The sequence below is a fragment of the Bos mutus genome, chromosome 4 (genome assembly GCF_027580195.1).
Source record: "Bos mutus isolate GX-2022 chromosome 4, NWIPB_WYAK_1.1, whole genome shotgun sequence".
Classification (NCBI taxonomy): Eukaryota; Metazoa; Chordata; class Mammalia; order Artiodactyla; family Bovidae; genus Bos; species Bos mutus.
The window spans coordinates 44,847,721-44,855,421 of NC_091620.1; the positions used below are offsets into that span (position 1 = coordinate 44,847,721).

General features: G+C 39.5%; 1 non-coding gene across 1 annotated transcript; it reads right to left on the minus strand.

The window, feature by feature from the left end:
* Positions 1-3,743: 3,743 nt before the first annotated feature.
* Positions 3,744-3,817, minus strand: TRNAY-AUA (transfer RNA tyrosine (anticodon AUA)). Its single transcript has one exon. It is a non-coding gene; the product is annotated as a tRNA-Tyr (tRNA).
* Between the last annotated feature and the right edge of the window lie 3,884 nt (positions 3,818-7,701).

The following is a 7,701-nucleotide window of genomic DNA, read 5'->3' on the forward strand; positions in this document are numbered from 1 at the left end:
ATATGGAAAAAACCAAGAAATGACAATATGGTGTGTTCCAATCAAGACAACATCTGGAGGGAATTGGTAGGATTGGACTTTTATTCCTTATAAGAACTGGGTTTGATGCATGGCAGGTTCTGTCATAGCCTAGTATATTTATCTTTACATTTTTAGTAGGTAGAGGGTCACAATTTTGGTAAATTAGAAGCATTCACATTTTAGTAGCCCAAGGCTGGTAGAGTGAGCTACAAAGAAGAAGAATTTAAGAAACAAAAAAGGCATTAACAAAAAAAACTACTGGAAAGAAATACTGAGGAAAGTACTGGAGTAGGGTATAAAGGCAAAGATTAAAGAAAAGATAATCAGAAAATGATCACATAAAGGGACTAGCAGAGATGGTCTGGACTGGAGAATAAGGACATTAAAAAAGACTTTTAAGAGGCTACAGGGATTTTAAAAACTAGGACAAGACAGATGTCATGTATAATTTATTACCTAGAAAACTGTTAAGTTAGAATGGATGTAAAATTGCAGGGTAGGAGAGTCAGGTGTGGAAAAAGGGTGGCCCAGCAAAAGTTAATGTGCTAAAGCAATATGCTTTCAAAGTCAGTTAGTCAAGATTATTGAGAATAATAGGAGGTGGACTGGACAGTTGTGGTTAGAATTTATGGGCTTGTAATAAAAAAGAAGAGAAAAAGGAAAGTCAGAACTTTTTCTTTCGGAAAAAATATTGAGGTTTATAAATGTTAGAAAATAAAGAATAGAGGCAATCTGGCCTGCAGGTTAAAACACATTTTTAGAAAAGAAGAAAGGAAATAAGGTTAAAAAGAAACAATGACCACTGGAGACTCTTAATATAATCAAGCAGGAACCTATGGGGGTCCCCCTCCCAGAGCCGTGTCCTCCACCTGCCTCTTGTTTGTAGAAAGGCTTTGGTCTCCAACTAGGAGAGTGAGCTGAGGCAGAAACAAAGGAAAAGCAAGTCCAACACAGTCTTTTTTCATGATTATTAAATAGAGCAAACTGATGCCCTGGTTTATGACCCCAAACTGTTGAGATAAGGTTCTATGGCTTCAACCAGCTGGCCCCAAGCAGACTTAAAATTTATGATACTAGGAGGATCATTTAAAAACGGAAACCCCTGAACCATCACAAAGGCTCTAAGTAAATAACAAAATGCCTCAACCCTTGCTTTTGCTCTCTTAGAAAGAAGGGAGGGATCACAAGACCATGATTTACTAGCTTGCTTTGCAGGAACACATAGATCAGTCACAATCCCCAGTGATGCATCGAAGCACAAGATGGAGATTTGAAACTGATGCCTTATCAGGAAGCTGAAACCACAAAAACACACTGCCTTCCTTTACCATTTTTGTTTTTAAAACCCTTGCACCCGGTCAGCCAGCAAGATGGATTTCAAATGAGTCTAGGTCTCCCATCTTTGGGGTTGGTACCTCCTCAACTAATAAATCTTTCTTTGGTGCAAACTCCAACATTTCGGTTGGTTCATCCTCCTGCGCCTCACATTAACTTCTGTTTGACGATGGTAATTTGGAGATTTATTTTTACTTTAAAAATTCTATTGTCATAAACTCCCTAAGAAATTAATTTTAAATGTTTTCTTTATAAAGTAATATACTCTCAGTTTTAAATATCCACGAAATGTAGGAAAATCAACCATAGTTCCACCATTTAATTTTAAAACAATGTACTTTTTCCATTTTTCTTCAGTGCATGCTTTTCTTTATTCTGACTTTGGCAAATCTTGATGAAATCATCTAATTAGGTTTAATTTGATCATAGGACAAAGCTTATAAATACAAATACTTTGTAAAATCTTTTTTTTTGTTTGTTTTTTATTATTTTTTTTAAATTTTATTTTATTTTTAAACTTTACATAATTGTATTAGTTTTGCCAAATATCAAAATGAATCCATCACAGGTATATATGTGCTCCCAATCCTGAACCCTCCTCCCTCCTCCCTCCCCATACCATCCCTCTGGGTCGTCCCAGTGCACTAGCCCCAAGCATCCAGTATCGTGCATTGAACCTGGACTGGCATCTCGTTTCATACATGATATTTTACATGTTTCAATGCCATTCTCCCAAATCTTCCCACCCTCTCCCTCTCCCACAGAGTCCATAAGACTGTTCCATACATCAGTGTCTCTTTTGCTGTCTCGTACACAGGGTTATTGTTATCATCTTTCTAAATTCCATATATATGCGTTAGTATACTGTATTGGTGTTTTTCCTTCTGGCTTACTTCACTCTGTATAATAGGCTCCAGTTTTTATAGACAAAAGTTGTGAAGGTCAAATGGAGCTTAAATACTTTTAAATTGTTTCTCATATCATAGCCATTTTGCATATAGCTTTATAGAAACTCACATGCTCAGTCTTGAGCAAGTTTAACTTATAGCAAGCAAGGAGTTAGTTCTGGTAATGTCTTAGTTCTTTGGGCTGCTGTAACAAAATACCACAGACTGGGTACTTATAAACAACAGGAATTTATTTCTCAGTTCTGGGGTTTGGAAAGTCCAAGATCGACCTCTTCTTGGCTTGATCGTAGCAGGAGGCAAGGGCACTGTCTGGTATCTCTTTTATATGGGTATTAATTTCATTTGTGAGGGCTCTACCCTCTTGACCTAATCACATCTCACAGGCCCTGTTTATACCATCACAATTGTCATTACAGTCTCACCGTATGGATCTGGGGGACATAAATGCTCAGACCATAGCAGGTGGTATGTGTGCAGCAGTTTTAATGTCTGGAGTCTGTTTCAGCTGAGTTCATGGATACTTCATGGAAAAATCAATCATGATTTATACATCATCCTTTTATCCTTTCTTCATAATCTTGTTTGAAAACAGCTTTTAGATCTCTGCTTCGAAAGAAAGAAAGGACAGATCAAAAGTTCATCAGCTCTCTGATTCTAGTATAAAGAACTGACTCCAGTTGGGATGGGAATCATGTCTAAGCTCTGATCTCTTATTTTAAGAGATCTTTTTATTTTTAAAATGGTCATGTACTTGTCTCTCCACTCTCCACACTGTTCTTTTCCCTGAAGAGAACTAGATTCATGTAATCATATCCTATACACACTTTGTAATGTTTGTCTTTATTAGGATAGTTCCACTTCAGCAGAAGTGTAATTTTTTCTGAATTCTCATTTTAATTCCTAGTGATATGCATATTGCAAGATCTGAAAAGAATTCAGAAAATCTAAAATTATAATGTATGGCACTACTAGACCCATTCTTTTAATCTTCTATGCATTATATTTTGAATCTACTGTATTTAACACAGGGTCTGGATGTGGAAGGAACATGATAAGATATTTATTGAATGAATAAGTTGTAGTTTTCTCTTGTGAAAAATACTGTTTCCAAATAAAGGTCAAATGAATTTTGTCAAATTTTTCTTTTGAGCTTGATCTCCAGATTATGACTCTGACCTTGTTCCAATATAATGGTGTAACAGGAGTTCTCAAATTCTTGTATGCATTAGAATCACCTGGTGAACTTCCTGACCATGTGGACTCTTAGTCTCATTCACTAAATGGTGTCTAGCCATGCACATTTTTAGCAAGTGCTTGGAGTGTTTACACGGTCACAGGACCAGACTTCGTAAAGAAAAGAAAGTGAAATCGCTCAGTCCTGTCTGACTATTTGTGACCCTGTGGACTGAAGCTCCTCCATCCATGGGATTTTCCAGGCAAGAGTACTGGAGTGGGGTGCCATTGCCTTCTCCAGGGGATCTTCCTGACCCAGGGATCGAACCCGGGCCCCCTGCATTATAGGCAGATGCTTTTACCGTCTGAGCCACCAGGGAAGTCCGACTTTATAAAACCCTGTTAAAGGTATAGGTTCAGGAAGACTCAGATGAACAGAGATCTGTGTTTTTCTTAGCTTGCTTAGGTTTTATTTCAGGCAGATACCCCAGGAAATGGTCATTTTAGGAAATGGTCTTAGGGTAGTCTTTACATCATCAGTCTAGATAAGTTCTAAAAGACTGCTTTGTCTCAGTTGCATAAGCAGAAATGAACAAGCTGTCATATGATCTTGTTATGAGTAAATCTCCATGATATCAAATTTACCTCATTAAACAGGTGACCATTGTTTTATAAATAAAATTCCTTAGCAACATTATCATGTTTCCATAAAGGAAGGATTAGTCAATTACTTAAATGAAACTGACTGGCTGGGAAAAGACTGACACTCCTTGAAAAGTCAATGCTCCTTCCATAAAAATCTGTGATTTGCATATTGTGGTCACTGCTGGAGTCACCCAAAACATTTCACGGAAGAATTGGAGTCTCCATGGTTACATTTGCTTCTTATGCTCTCTGGGTCTTACTGTAACTCCTTGGTCTGAGTTCCTAGGTGCTTTCTGTCCTAAGTGGCTGACAAAGCAGCCTCCCTTCTGTGGTAGAATGCTATTATTATTATAGTGTCAAGAGGTACGCACCTGAAAGGGGAATGAGGGGAATCAGTCTGGTTGCTGAATTGCCACTTGCAATGTATATTTCTTTGCAACTGAGTGATTAAAATCCCCTCTGTGACTTTTGCATTAAGACAGAAAAGAATTCAGAAAATCTAAAAAAAACAAATTTGTTATTTAGGATTTGGTAAATAAATCTATTTCTTTACATGCAATTGCAACAAGAATAAAAATTCAAACTCCAGTTCCTCTTCCAACCACCAAACAAACCAACTCCCTGGTCCCCAACCTTTCAAATGGAATATGTATACCTGAGAGTTTTGATTTATGATTATAATCTGGAGACCTAAAAATGATAATAAGCTAGCTATGGCATCACCGACTAGATGCACATGAGTTTGGGTGAACTCCAGGAGTTGGTGATGGACAGGGAGGCCTGGTGTGCTGCGATTCATGGGGTCTCAAAGAGTTGGACACGACTGAGCGACTGAACTGAACTGACTGATACTGCCTTTAACTGACTGTCAAGTTCTCTGACTACGTTGGTGGAGGACAGGGAGCACCACTCACCTCTGTTCATGTGGAGGGTCACCCTTACTAACACATCACCCCTGGTCTGTGTGTATATCTCTGTTCTCAATTGTCTCTTTTTTGGTGAATGTGGGAGCAGAAATTGGCATTCATATCTCAATCTCTTCCTTTATTTCTTTTTTAGAGTCCAGCTGCTAGTGAAAACCATCTCTATACTATGAATTTTCAGTTTTCATTCTGTAAACGAGGTGTGAGGTCTGTGATTACTTAGTGTCCTATCGGGAAGTCTATTGTTGCCAAGCATCTTACCATGCTCTCCAGCTTGGACTGGGGTAGACATGAAGATGTGCTCCCAGAGCCTCTGAGAGGAAGGACTTGCTGTCCAGCTGGGAAGGGGGTGATGGGCAGGGAGCCTCCAGCTTCCTGTTCTTTTAGGGTCTGCCTCAGCCGTGTGGAGCCAGATGCCTGCTCACAGCTGTGCTCTTCTGGGGGCAGCCCACATGTAGTGAATGAGCTAGGAGGGGGTTTGAAGGCTCAGATCTTTCAATCCTTTCTGGGATGACTCTCACGGGCAGTGTTTCTTTACTCCACAGCTTCTTGCCAGGTTGGACAGATTTTCCTTGGGTCTGCACCACAGTGTGACTCTTTCCTCTGCTCAATCCTGCTTCCTTGCCCTTCCTTTAGTCTCTTCTTACATCTTGAACTCAAACTCTGTCTCAGTATCTGCTCTTGGAGAATCCAACCTGTGATGTGGCATCTTTTGGTTCCAAAGTTTTAAAAAATATCTTTTTGCCTAAATTTTTGGGTTTCTGAACTGGTTCAGAGTTCAAGTAGGGAAACAGGGGTACCATTTCCAGACTCCCTTAGGATTGAACTGTGGAAATAACTCAGTCTAGGTGAGGAAAACTTTTGTCTCTTCTCTGTGGAGCTTTGAAGAGTAGATAATATGGATGATATTTGGCCCTGAGTGGAGTTTCCTGTGAGTAATTGGCACTCTAGATCATCAGATGTTAATATATTTCTGACTCTTATAAACAAACAAATAAACAAATAATGTGACTTTCTCTACTGACACTAGTGAAACAGTGAAAGAGCCTTATTTTTAGGGAGACATGAAGTAGGGTTATGATTACATGGATATTCTAGGAGAGCAAACATATACTCCATATTACCAAAGAAGAGTCGTGCTCAGTCACTCAGTTGTGTCAGACTCTCTGTGATTCCATGGACTGTAGCCCACAAGACTTTTCTGTCCATGGAATTTTCCAGGAGAGAATACTGAATTTAAATAACTCCAATTTCTATTCAATACATGTATTCATTCATAAAGTGTAAGAGGTTGACACTATCCTGATTTCTTATAGAACAGAGCATTAGGTGAATCATCAAAATAGTGTCAAAAACACTTCTGTAAAGAATCCCTATCCTTCATGTATGGTGCCTTATCAAGGTAGCTCTGAGTTAGTAACTGTGAAAAGTTAACAGTAGCTTGGGCTTCCCTGGTGACTCATATGGTGAAGAATCTGCCTGTAATGCAGGAGACCCTGATTCGATCCCTGGGTTGGGAAGATCCCCTGGAGAAGGGAATGGCAACCCACTCCAGTATTCTTGCCTGGAAAATCTCATGGACGTAGGAGCCTGGCAGGCTACAGTCTATGAGGCTGCAAAGAGTTGGACACGACTAAGTGACTAACATTTCACTTTTCACTCTCATTTCCATTGAGAACAGAATAAATAGAATATGATTATAATACAGGAGAACTAATGTTTTACTGGTGATGCTATCAAAAGGGGCTATTATATGTAAGATGTTTATTTAAAATGTAGCATGCATTCTTTTGCAGTTTAAACTTGTAGTCATAACAATATTTTATCAAGGAAATGGGAACAGAGTTTTTATCTGGAAGGTCCAACTTTGGGAAGGTTTCACTTGCATGTTTAATAAACTAGATCAGCTAATTTTAACCCTGGAACTCAAAAGAGTGACAGATATTACAACCAGATAGCACTTATATGCAGCTGTGCTTTTAAGTTTGTTTTGATCAGTGGCTTTCAACCTTATGAGAATGTAAAAACAGGTTCTGGTAAACAAATAGAGAAAGGGAAATTGGCATTACTGAAAAACCAGACTGCAGTCTTTGCCAAAAACCATAAATACACCACATTTAGAACAGGGCAATGACGAGGCCACATCTTAACTATGAAAATGATTGCTTCTTGGCACATTGCTAACAACTTGCCTTCTGAGTGATCTCCATTCTTTAACAGTGATAGCACTGCTCTGGAGAAGGTAATGACACCCCACTCCAGTCCTCTTGCCTGGAAAATCCCATGGATGGAGGAGCCTGGTAGGCTGCAGTCCATGGGGTTGCGAAGAGTCGGACACGACTAAGTGACTTCACTTTCACTTTTTACTTTCATGCATTGGAGAAGGAAATGGCAACCCAGTCCAGTGTTCTTGCCTGGAGAATCCCAGGGACGGTGGAGCATGACGGGCTGCCGTCTATGGGGTCGCGAAGAATCGGGCACGACTGAAGCGACTTAGCAGCAGCAGCAGCAGCAGCAGCAGCACTGCTCTAACCTTTCTGCTTCTTGTATGAGGATAACTGAGATACCCAATCACTGAATTTCCTCCTTTTCTTGATGTCATCCAATCCAGAATGGTCTCATGCTTGCCTTGGCTTTCTTAAAAAATCACCCAGTTTGAAGTTCTTCCAAACTTCCTGAGATTCTCATAAGGGTCT